Consider the following 13,605-nt stretch of genomic DNA (forward strand, 5'->3'; position numbering starts at 1 on the left):
CAGCAACAGCTGACAGGCCAAGGTGGCAAGAGAAGGGCATCTTAGGTCTCAAGAAAGGTTCTGAGAAATTCTCTCATGCTGTATTTTTCCATGTCTTCAGCTGAAGGTTTTTTCTTTTTCTCTTATGGGTTCTAATGGAGAGGATCCACAGGTTCAGAACATAATAAACTAACATAAACCTATAGGAGCAATAAATAGTAACTTACAAGGACAGGGTTAGAGCAGTAAGCCTAAATCACAAGACCCAGAATGACTTCAGTCTCTACCATTTTCACTGGGACAAACCAAGTAATTTCTGTGAATGTCATTTCTCCACTTTTAAAATGGGGGAGAATAGTAGTTAGCCTGAATCTGTGGACATTGTTATCAGTGTGGTACTTCATAGCTTCAGGGCATTTAAAATCCACATGACGTATACAGGAGACCTCAGGTCTAACTCAGACCTTTTCATAGATGTCAGTTCCTTAGGGCAGTGGTCCCCAACCTCTGGGCCGCAGACCACTACTGGTCTACACAGCAGGAGGTGAGCAGTGGACGAGTGATTGAAGCTTCATCTGCCGCCCCCCATCGCTCCCCACCCGTCGCATTACTGCCTGAACCATCCTCCTCCACCCCCACCATGGAAAATTTGTCTTCCATGAAACTGGTCCCTGGTGCCAAAAATTTGGGGACCGCTGCCTTAGGGTACCATTGTTGTTAGGCTAGAAGCTAAAGTTCTTGTGGGGCAGAAGTATGTACTTAGGTTACCTGCCGGTGGCTCAGTGACCTTTGGACTCTTCCTCACTCTGGACCTTAGTGACTGTGAACATGTTGGGCAAAGCTGTCTCTGATCCCTTAAATGTTGGTGTCACTAAGGCTCTTCTCTTCTCACCCTTCCCGACCTCCCTGGTCACCTCATACCTGCTATGACTGTACATTCCTCCTGTAGGGGTATGGCCCAGAATCCATATCTTTAGCCTAGACTTCTCATATGACCCCTGATGTCTACTCAACCACTTGGACATCTGGCAACCCCTCATCTGCACCTGCTCCTGTCTGTTCTACCTTCTCTTCCCTGTCACAGTGTCTTAGTCAGTTCAGGCTGCTCTAATAGAATACACTTGACTGGGTGGCTTAAACAACAAACATTTATTTCCCACAGTTCTGGAGGCTAAAAGTCCATGATCAAGTTGCTAGCAGATTCGGTGTTTGGTGAGAGTCCACTTCCTGGCTTGCAGACGGCCACCTTGTTGCTATGTCTTCACATGATGGCGAGAGGAAGCACTGGTGTCTCATCCTTTTCTTATTAGGGTACTAAGCCCATCATGACCTCATCTAAACTTAGTTACTTCCCAAAGAGCCCATCTCTGGATACCACCACATTGGGGGTCAGGAATTCAACATATGGATTTGGAGGAAACGCAAACATTCAGTCCATAACACATAGTGAATGATTCTATCATCACTCTATGTGCTCAAGCCGGTAGACACCCAGTAAGCACCCTTGACTTCTCTCTCTCCTTCACCATCTAAATACTTGAAATCTATCAAGGTCATTCTGGCATCTGACATCAACATCTCTTGAATGTTTCTACTTTACTGTATACTCACTACCACCACCCTAATTCAGGTTCCTGTTCTCTTTTCCTGGACAATGGCCACAGCTGTCAAATTAGTCTCCAGTATACCTCCAATCTGTCCCCTTCCAGTTCCTTCACCATGTTGTAGCCAGAATATTTCTCAAAAGTGAATCAAACATATATTTCCTCTGCTTCACACTCGTCATTGGCTTCCGCTTGACCTCGGGATAAACTCTAAATTCTTTAACATTATTTACAAGCCTTACTTCCTTAGCCTGCCCCACATCTGCCTTCACCCTTCTTTAGTACCTTACATGTGCTGTGTTCTCTGTGCTTCAGAGATCTGAGCCTTCATACAAGATGTTCTTTCATAAAACAATCCCTTCTACACATTTGCCAGGCACTTTCCATTCTTCAGTTGACCTTGCCTTCCTATAGGAAGACTGCCTGGATTCTTACTCTTTAACTCCAGAGAAAGAGAAATTTCCTAGTTCCAGAAGTAGAACTATGGGACTTCCCTGGTGATCCAATGGTTAATACTCTGTGCTTCCATTGCAGGGGGCATGGGTTTGATCCCTGGTTGGGGAAATAAGATCCTGCATGCCACACAGTATGGCCAAAAGAAAAACAAAACAAAACCAGAAGTAGAACTAGTAGCAGGTTCTTTTCCTCTACCTGTGCATCTTTTCTACAGAGGGGACAGACTTACCAGATCTAAACAAAACAAAAGCAAGCTTTATTGTTGTCTCTCACCTCTGGTGGACCTAGTGCAGAGGGGATGGAAAGTCCTTAGCCAATGGGAATGGAAATTTAGAGCTCTAGGCATAATGCACCCACTCAGAGGGAAGGGCATATGACATCCCAGTACCTGTAGGTCACCATAGGGTCTCGGGTTCCCCTTGCCTGGTTGGGGGAAGTTCAGCAGGTTCACCAACAGGTCCTATCAGTGATAATAGCAATGACATGAACAGTGAGTGCTTATCCTCCTTGACAGGAACAGATGCTCCTCTCAGATGCTGAACTCTTCCAGTGCAGCTAGGATTCATGAGCTAAGTCATCATTCACAAATAACCACAAACATTCTCCTATATTATATTGCTAAAGCCAAGCACACTCTAACAAATTCAAACTTAGTTTTTGGGCCACTGCACTTTAAGAGAGATACATCATCTTGTTATAACTGTAGGCTGTAGTTTCAATTGTTTTAGAGAATGTTATGGTGATCAGAAATAAGAAGTCTCATTGTAAGGTGGCATTTTCCTGGGACAAATTCCTAAAAAGGAGGATTTTCGAAGGACCCTACTGAGTAGAGTTAAATGCACTTTCCTGTTCTGGGGTAACATATATCCCCATACTTATCATATCCCTTAACTCTATGTCAAGGTGGTTTTAATACTTCTCACTCCCATCAGACCCTAAACTGTGAGGGTAGGGACCTTAAGTGACTTTTTCAGTGCTGTGTCTATAGCTCCTGAGGCAAAATATATGCTCGGAAATACTAGTTGAAGATATATATTCCCTTTTCCTGCTGCTCAGGACACTGGTATGAATGAAGAATAAGGTCTCTGTAAGTGCACTGTATTCCTTCTGAATTGGATTTATCTGCTGCCTTTATTTCAAAATTGAGTATTCTGTCAGGGCAGCCACCACCTCCTTGGTTAAGCTCATCATTTTACCAACTATAGAGAGGTGAAGAGGAAACACATAAAGAAGTGAGATTAGAAACCCATAAAGAAAGCAGAACCTTGTGTTTGGGGTCAGAGGAGCTAGAAGCAGGTCAGCAGACACTTGATCAGTTTCTCCCGTGTCACCTTAAGTTTCACCAGCAAATAGGCTGATGGAATATGTTACAAATCCAAACACTTCATTTCCCTGAGGTCCTAGTGGCCTTGATGAATAGCCTCCATTGTGAGGCAGGCTAAAGGCACTGTCCTGTCTAAATATAAATCTTGCCTTCTCTCCCTCCATCCATTTCACCCATCTCACCCCCATCCCCAACTCTTTCACTCCCATTTGCTCCACAAAATATGAGGAAGACATTAAGTAAATCATCCCAGCAAGAATAGAACTGCGGGAGAAACACCTCATCCATAACCAACTCACCACTCATTTTGCCAAAACTACGATGAAATGAAGACTCTAGTATCCTTTAGAAAAATTCAGTATCTGGAACACATGTGCTAGGAAAGACTATGGTCCTTCATCTTCCAATCTTAGACAAGGTGGATGACCACTGCATGAATGGGCAGGGTATAGAATTGGAGAAACCATGTATTGGTGCTCTCACATGGCACTCCTGAATATCTCTAGGATGGACCATGGTGTTTTGAGGGTATGAGTAGGAAAAGGAGCCACCAGTGAACTAAGACACATCTTAAGATCCTAGATGTGGACCTCAAGCTAGACTGCCAAAGTTTGAATCCCACTTGCACCACTTCCTAGCTATACAATCCTGGGCAAGTTTCTCAACTTCTGTAAGCCTTTGTTTTTATTTTTTCCTGTAAAATGGGGATAATAATTATGCCCAAGTCAAGGGCAACTGGGAATATAAAATGAACTAATGCAAGAAAAAGACTTAGCATTAGGAATAACACTAAAAATATCCTCAATAGATATTATCAATATCAACTCTTGGTAAACCATTTGAAGTGGTATGGTTAAATGAAAACAAATATTAAAACATTTACAGGAATATTAAAAGAAAATATGACTTCAAGGAAATTTCCTGATTGTATAAGAATACCCATGGTTTCTGGGTACACAGTTCATTTATCTATGATATTTGGGAGCTTACTTGGAAATTTTATGAAGGCTTGAGTCGTATCCCCTCCCTCTCTTTCTTGTCTGTCTATCTATCTATCTATCTATCTATCTATCTATCTATCCATCTCTAGCTAATAAAACTGAAGTCTAAGAAAATACTGTGAATTTTGAAACTAGAATCAAAACCTAGAATGCAAATTTTCTATTCTCTTATTCATTAGTGAATTCATAATTCATAATTGTTTATGCTGATACTATTCACAGTGAACTTTTGAGGCACATAAGAAGGGCTTTCTCTATGCCATTTGTACTCCTCACCCTGAAAAGTGGGCACAATCATTTGCATTCTGCAGTGGAGGAACTGGAAACTTGGGTAAATAAACTGAATTGACTAGAAGATCATGCTGCTGTGATTCTTCCACCAGCTGAAGACATTGGGTATATAAGATGCATTAAAAAGTCCAAGTAACCTTGCATTCTAACAAGGGAAGGGAGGATGAAAGCAACAAGAGGGCAGGGATCTTTGATGGTCTGTCCACAGATATATCCCAAATGTCTAGAACAGTGCCTAGCACTTAACAAATGGTCCATAAATATTTATTTAAAAGTTCTAAATGAATAAGCAAATGAATATTGAACATAGTAATAAGCCCAGTGAAATGTTCTTTTTTAAGTTTTAAAACTCATCAGTCATTGACGTTACCAGTTTGCTTCCATTAGTCTGTTACACTAGTTACCTACTCTTTAAAAGTAGAATTTATTGCTTTTACTACTTACAGAAGTAATAAAAATTGGTAAAAACCAAAAAGTATAAGAAAAATTCCACTCTGTATCTCAGAGATAATAATATATTCATCTTTTCAATCTAGAAAGTCTCTCCTCTTTTGGATTTCTGTGATATCAGCATTCACATGATTCTGAAAATTATCCCCAAATTTCTGGTCCACAGTCATCTCTCTCTGCATTCTCTCCCTTGGCAGATTCATTCATTGTCATGATTTCCACTACATCCTATGTGGGGAGAACACTTAAGTCTTCAGTTTTAGTCCTACCCTTTCTTCTAAGCTCTGGTTCATCAGTTTTGACAGTGTGCTTGACATTTTTGCCTTGATGCCTTTTGTGCTGATCCAAAATGAAAGAAATTATCTTATCTTCTCCTGGCATGACTATTTCAGTTAAAGACCTCCCCATCTTCCCAGGCAACCCATCCAGAAACCTCTGTCATTAGCGACTTTCTTTCTCCTTGGCTCAGCATATCCAATGAGTCATAAGATTCTGAGAATTATACCTCCTCATTTCTGTCCCTCTCTGCCCCTTTCTGAGACTAGTGTCATCACCTCTATTTTATCTACTGTTGTTAGATCAACGATCCTGAAATTCAACTTGATCCATCTCTCTCCACTGTCCATGATTTCATATCACCTGAAAAACAGTTGGAGCACCTAAGCCTGGCATTCAAGACTCATTACTTGACCTAAACTAACTTTTTGTTAATTCATCCAAACTGCTTTCATACTCTGGTGCAAGCATTTCTGAACACGTCAAAGTTTTCAAGACATGCCCAGCCCTTCTTTGACTCTGTGTTTTGTTCATGCTGTTCCCTCTGCCAGGATGCTTCCTTTTTTGTTCCTCTTCCTCCTTCAGTTTCTGAGATGGAATAGAAAATGTGGGTACAATATGCAAATACTGCTTCCCTGATGCCTACCCAAATACACAGAGCAGGAGTTATTTCTGTCCTCTGAGCCCCATGAGATACCATATTTTTCACATGTTTCTTGTGATATCCAAAGGTGTGTAACTCTCATAAGTGAGTATACTGTGTCTAGCCTAGTAGCCATGAGTCCTTTGAGGTCTACACCTGGTAAATGTTATGGCGGAGCCCAACGCCAGACATAATACCTTGCACTTGAGAGAGAATATAAGTTTTACCCCATCTTCTCATTTTTTCCCCCACTTTCCTCCTTACTGAAGGTGGTGTTTGACAAGATTTAGTAGCTGTTAACATAGTAGTTCATCAAAATTATCTTATTAGAGGCAGGGTTGATCAACCTAAGGAATAATTTTAATAGTTCAGCACTGGAGGAGGGTGAGGTTGGGCACTGTAACATGGAGCTCAAGAAAAATGGAAATTAAGGGGTTCTATTGGGAAATAAAAGCACTTCAAGGGAGGTCTAGTGACTGTGATGCCATCAGTATAATTTCTAACAGCATGCACTGGTGAATGTTTTCCCCAAGGATGGTGGAAATCACCTAGTGATGGGATATCTCTCCTGACTCTTATGAGTTGTAGACTTTGGGCAACCATTGCAGACTGACTTGCATAATGGTAAAACTGGAACTGGAATTTTCTTTTTTCTTTGAATCATTCAGAAGTGTGTTTACTTACAAAGTCACAGAAATTCTATGCTGTTTAAAGATATAAATAGTTACTTTTCTCACATAGCAAGAAATTCAGAAGTAGGCATAGCAAGAAATCTAGAACTAGGCATACCATGGATCTGAGATCCATCACAAACACAGACTCTTCCTCTGTTTCAGCTCCTCCATTTTTAGCACATGCCTTTTGCCTTCCTGGTCATAGGGTGGTTGTTACATCTCCCAACTCCACATCTGTGCTTTAGACTTGAAGAAGGCTGAGGGCCAAAAGGTTTTATTTGAGGCTTTATTTATTCACACATTCATTTTTACTGTGTTGATCAGATTTGTGTCACATAGATAACCTAGGCTGGAGGATGACTAAGAAAATCAAATAGTTAGCTATCTAGCTTCTCTTACAAAGGAAGAGAAATGAGAAGTTAGAAAGTATTTTTAAGTGAGCCAAACTGTTCTGGCTACTATAACTTCTGCCCCTCCTCTGCTGCTATTATGGTCTTTGGAAGCAGTAACATGCTTCTCAATTGTAGTTAAAACTGGGTTCTGGGAAATGTATGTATGTATGTGTGTATGCATGCATGTATGTATGTATTTGCATACCTGCTCTAGAAGTAGTTTTGTTTGTAAGTCCATTGGTATATGCTATGATAACTCCACTTCTATTAATTCTTCTTAACATGTTTAAAAGTGGGATACTTAAGAATTGACTAATTAATCCAAGACCCTAAAGAAACCACCCCCATTCCAGTGAGAGGCCATAGATGTGAAGGGCCACTCTATTAAGGAATCTGAGGATCCTGCCATGTGTGACAAAGTAACATTTTTTTTTCACAAATTGAGAAGATATTATTTAGACTTCAATTTCTGCAGTCTTTAATTTAAGAATGTTGGCCTTTAATTTGTTTGGATTATAATGTAAAGGAGGATTTGAAATTGGGACTTTAATTGCTCCCCAGGAATTTAATACTGGGAGGCAGTTCAAATTCAAGTTTGAGTCATTCTTATTCTGCTGACATCGTATTTTGGATTGTATTGCTGTTCCTTGTACTTGCTGTATAACTTCTGATGAAGTATATTGGGCATATCTTGGCTAGTGACAACTTGAGATGGTATGAAGAATAGACAATGGATTTCCAGCCTAGGGTGTTTAACTCATTTCAGAGCCCACCAGAGCTAAGGTTAAATTCTCTATTATGATCCAGAGAATCTACTCAAAGGACAGGACACTGATAGGAGGAGAGAGACCTCACCAAGGTGGAAGCAGGACCACTATGAGAGAACTTGAGGGAATAGTCTAACCCCTGGGCGACCATGAGTTCAATTACAACCCAATGGTTTAAGAGAACAAAATCTTGAGGGTGTTAGAGGAGACATTCTCCACTCCTCATGTTTTCAAAAAGGGGAAAACATTTCCACTACACTACTCAGAAAGGAAAAATAGGGAAGAACTCTCCTCCCCTTCTCCACCCTTGTCTTAAGTGATTGTGTAATTGGATTTTAGGACTTAGAAACATGTGGCTCAGTTCCTCTGAGTTTTCTTTTTCATGGCTCTGCCTCTGCCCTTTCTCTCCTATTGAGCTCATGAGGGTCAGAGGCCGGGTGTGACTAACTACTAGAGGCTGTCCAGAGGACAGACTTTCTTTCCTGACATTTGGGACCTAATGGGTGTGAGAGAGCGAGACTGGGTAAAGGACTTCTCTTTGCAGACCCTCACACTCCACTGAGAATAGGTCCTAAGGTCTAGATCTGAGAATGAAGAAGTGTTGAGAAGCTCATTTGTGACCATGGATCCAGGCCATATTTTCCAAGGTAGTTTTATTAGCCATCAAGCTGATATTTTTCTCTCCCCACCACCTGACTCCTGCATCGAAGTTTCAGTTGGTTCCAAAGTGAAGTGGGAGAAATGAGATTCATGATCACCTCTACATTCCAACAAATATTAACAAAAGTAATGTTTGTTGGTTCAGTAGAAGATTCCCCCGAAAGGATCTGACCAACCACACTTCCAGGGTGAAGCCAGGGGATGGACAGAGTCACTGAAAGGACTGAGGGGTCCTTAGGGAAAGGAAGAAGGAGGGACACCCAAAAGAAACGGAATTTCAGGATGTCCCCTGGGGGAGGACTCTATGGACTCATAGGTAATGCAACGAGAAAAGAAGAGAAATGTTTTGTACCACAGTCTGGAGCTAACTGTTATCTGTGGATGTCTCATAATGACATTTTTTCTTCTGGTAATATCTTGAAACTTCACAGCTTCCCAAATGTCATGGAAATTACAAAAGGGATGCATATATGTGAGACTTTTAAGAACCATCTATTGAATACATTAAATGAAGGTGAGGATTTCTATTTCATAGAGTTAATAAGAAATACAGCACACCAAAGGGACACATTGAGAAAAAAAGAAAACCAAAACCAAAATCCTATCTCCCCAGTCTAAAACTTCTAGGTGGGACTCACATAAACACTTAGCAGGAATAAGCAGGGGTGGAAGGAGGTGAAAAGAAATACACTATTAAGTAGCAGTATTTATAGAAATAATATTATAGATAAAAATAATAATATAGAAATAATATTTCTATTAAGTAGAAATATTATGCTATATCAAGCTGACCTGACACCTTCATCTTAAATGGTACTTTCATATTAAAGTCTTTGCTGTAAATTGTTTCATCATCATTTGAAACAAGCCTGGGGACAATACCCTAGAATAACCCTAGGTGAGACTGCAAATAAAGGAAAATAAAAAGTATTTCCATTGTGTTAAATGGAAAATTGTTAGGGTCACAGATGCCAGGTTGAAAGACCAAAAAGAGAAAAAAGTCTAATCAGGAAATGCGAAAGCTAAGATTTTAGCGAATTAACTCACTCCAATGATTCATCCCAGATGTATTAAGTTTTCACATTTAACAGCCTCTTCATTGAAAAATACTAAATACCATCTGTCTCCAGCAGATGAGTTAATGCTAGTCTTAAAGCCTTAAAGTTCACATTTCCTAATTCTTTTGTTTGAAAATAAATAAGTTTTATGTTGCAGCAGCATGGTCTTGGGAATGCAATTTCTTTGCCCAGTTGAGAGGAAGAAATACAAAAATTCCAGAACTGAGCTCTCTGGTTGTGAAATGTTCTGTGGGTCAAAGAAGGTTGGTTCTGTGCACAAGCTGCTTCAACTGGATCCATCCCTGGGATGCTTGTTAAGATTACATTACTTGCCTTTTTAGCCAAATCTCAGTTCTTCATTAAAGTTGAGCCCACATGCGATGCTAGAAATGGGAGTTACCTGTCTGGCCCAATCATGATTCTCTGAAAGTGCCTCCAAAGGGCAAACACCACTCTTCCATTTATTCCTACCTTCTTTTCTCAACATTTTTTTTTTTTATGTTGGAAAATGCTATTTGGTTTGTACAAGAACACTTGGCCTTGCACATTTTGGGTGCCAAGTAAGACTGAGGGAGGTAATAAAGAAGATTTATCAGCAGTCTTCTTTATGTAAGCATAAGAAAGATAGTAAAGAATAACTGAAGGGAGAAAAGGTGAGCTGTGTTTTGGGGTCCCAGGGACCCAAGTATATACACAAAGTTAGACTGTGATTTTAATGGGGCTAAAGATTGGATCTCATGCTAAGATTAGATTATGGTTCCAGCCCAGTCACTGACTTGCCAGTGACCATGGGCAAATGACCTCATCCCACGAGCCCTAGTTTTCCCTTCTTCAAATGATGGGGTAGAACTAAGGCAATATACAGATCACACTGATGCTGAATGCTTGAATAAAAAGGGAATTAATTTATGTATGAACACATGATTCTTGGTGAGCTGGGTTGGCAGCTCCAAGACAAATACTCTGAGATCATTTACTGTTTTGCTTTTCCCAGGCCCTGTGCACTTAAATTCTTAGCATTCCAGATCTCCCAAAATTGAGTTCCATCTCACCTTTCCAACTTCTATTGATATTTCTTCCCTATGCATGGGCTTTTCCTTTTCTGCAAATATCTGCTATACTCCTTCCCCTGCTATGTTTATGTTTCTGTCTCTACTATACTCTGCTTTCTACCTCTGCTTATGAAAATTCCACTTCATCCCCTAATCACAAATGTATTTGTCAGTATGTCCTTTCTGACATCCCCCTGCTTATCTCTCCCTAAAAATTTGATATGATGTGCCTCCCTCTAACCCAGGGTTTCTTAAACTCATCACTATAGACATTTTGGACCAGGTTCTTTTTTGTTGTAACTGTCCTGTTCATTGTAAGATGTCAGTAGCATTCCTGTCCTTTACCCACTAGATGCCAGTATTACCCTCCCACCTCTCCCCCACCTCTCTCAAGTTAATGACAATTGAAAGTCTCCAGACATTGCCAAATGTTCCCTAGAGGTGCAAAATCTCCCTTGGTTGAGAATCACTGCTCTAACCCTCCATCCTACTCATGATACCATGTGACTAGTGTTGACCAATGAGCTATGAATATTAGTGATGTGTCACTTCCATGTAAAGCATTTGATTGCTGGTATGAAACCATTCAGAGCTCTCTTCCCCTCTGCCACAGGGACCCGAAATACCCTAGATGGTGGTTGCTTCATTGAGCTGAATCCTGCAGTGAGGATTATATGGGACAGAACCTATAGCCAAGCCACAATGGATATGTAGCATGAATGAGAAATAATCTTCGTTGTTTTAGGCTACTGATATTTGTGTGTGGGGGGTGGGTGGGGGGGAAGGATTGTTATCACAGCACAACCTCCTTCATACTGAATGATGCATACGATGTATGTGTAGGTCTAATATTGCCTGAGAACCTTCTATGTACTATGTTAAGCTTGCAGAGAAAGACATGAAATTATCAATTACAGAATTTACAACATAGCCCCCTCTTCCATTGCAATGAAATACCCAGAACAGCTCCAAATTCTGTAAAGCATAATTCAAAATCTTTTATTTTTACCCTCCCATCTACTTCTAGTTTCTGCTGACCACACAGTAGTTGTCTAGATACTAGAGGGTCTGGAAGATCTTTTATTCTCAGTGTACAGCTACTCTAATATATCCACATGCAAGAGAGCATGTGTGTAAAGATGGAGTATATCCAGACCGCTGGTATCAGGAACCTCATATTATACCTCGATTTGCATAATGATACCTTACTAGGGCACAGTGATTTTTATTTACTTCAAGGCACTGTCACATAAATTATCTCATTCAACAGGCTGGTAGTTTTAATCTGACTGGTTCAGTTTTTGTTACAAAGGGAAATGTCCCATAGCACATTGGTGGTCAAGAGTTAGAATCCTTCTAGATCTTTTTGTACTTGACATGGTTCCAAGCCCTTGTTATAATTCAGGGTGCTGGGCAGAGACGCCAGCTATCACAACAGAGGACCCTAGTTAGGACCACCTCCTCTCAGTATTTGGAGGTCCTTGGTGATGTTCAGTCATCCTAAAGCTGACCCTTAACCCTCTCCTTCTAACCAGGGTAGTACAATCTGTTCTCTTATCCAATTCATGACCAAAATGGCAATACACACACTTTTGTCACAAAAATGAAGAGCTCACTTAAGATAGTCATAATGCTAGGATTCAGAGTTATTCTCATTCAATATCTTCTAAATCCTGGCCCACGTGTTGCAAGAGCAATCTCTTCTTCCTTCTTACATCCCTCCTGGCTTCCTCACTCTGCTCCCCAGGGACTGCTCATCTGTTTCTTTCTCTGCCTCTCTTCCTCTTCATTCCTGTCATCCATGTTATGGACTATAAATAGTTTTCTGGGCCACAGCATGATTTGGATTTGGAAACACAAGTGGAGCCAATCTCCCACTTAGCAGAGGGTCCCTTTCAAAGAATTTTTGACAAAATGATTTGGCCTCTGTTTACACTGTTCAATGCTCCTTTGTTCCCAAAGGAGTCCATTCTAATGACTGATAGTTTTAGTAATGATATAGTTTTCCAGTTTTTAACATTAGCGAGATAGGAAAAAGTATACTAGCTGTTCTGTATGAGACTCTCTCTGCCCAGTAACTTTATTATGTTACTTTCCAGGAGCTGATGGGCAGGGCGAATAGCTCATACATCTCTCCCTTCCAAGTAATGATTCTCTGATTTTTAGAAACCACAAGGGCTTAGTGTCTGGGACAACTCTTCAGGGCGTTACTATGCATTTTGAGTTTCAAGAAACTAATGTGAAGTGGGCCCCAAATTGAGTGTGGTATTCGAGAGGGCAAGATTCAAAACCCTAAGAGAATCAGTCATACATATACATCTGTTCCCACATCCCTTCCCTCATGCATCTCCCTCCCTCCCACCCTCCCCATCCCACCCCTCCAGGCGGTCACAAAGCACCGAGCTGATCTCCCTGTGCTCTGCGGCTGCTTCCCACTATCTATCTACCTTACGTTTGGTAGTGTATATATGTCCATGCCTCTCTTTCGCTTTGTCACAGCTTACCCTTCCCCCTCCCCATATCTTCAAGTCCATTCTCAAGTAGGTCTGTGTCTTTATTCCTGTTTTACCCCTAGGTTCTTCATGACATTTTTTTTTAATTCCATATATATGTGTTAGCATATGGTATTTGTCTTTCTCTTTCTGACTTACTTCACTCTGTATGACAGACTCTAGGTCTATCCACCTCATTACATGAGGGAAGGGATGTGGGAACAGATGTATATGTATGACTGATTCACTTTGTTATAAAGCAGAAACTAATAATAAAAAAAAAAGAGTATAATGAGATCAGCCCTCATCACAACTAGAGCAAGTGATGGGGTTACCCTGTGCTGGTGGGAGAGAAGGAGAGCTCTGAATTACACTGAGATTGAAATTTTAAACTGCAAGGGGTTAAAATGACTTTTTTTAAAAAAATCACTGAAAATAAAGAAATACATACAGCCAAAAAAAAAAAAAAAAAAAAACCCTAAGAGA

This window comes from Mesoplodon mirus (assembly GCF_964341445.2).
Source record: "Mesoplodon mirus genome assembly, chromosome: 8".
NCBI lineage: Eukaryota > Metazoa > Chordata > Mammalia > Artiodactyla > Ziphiidae > Mesoplodon > Mesoplodon mirus.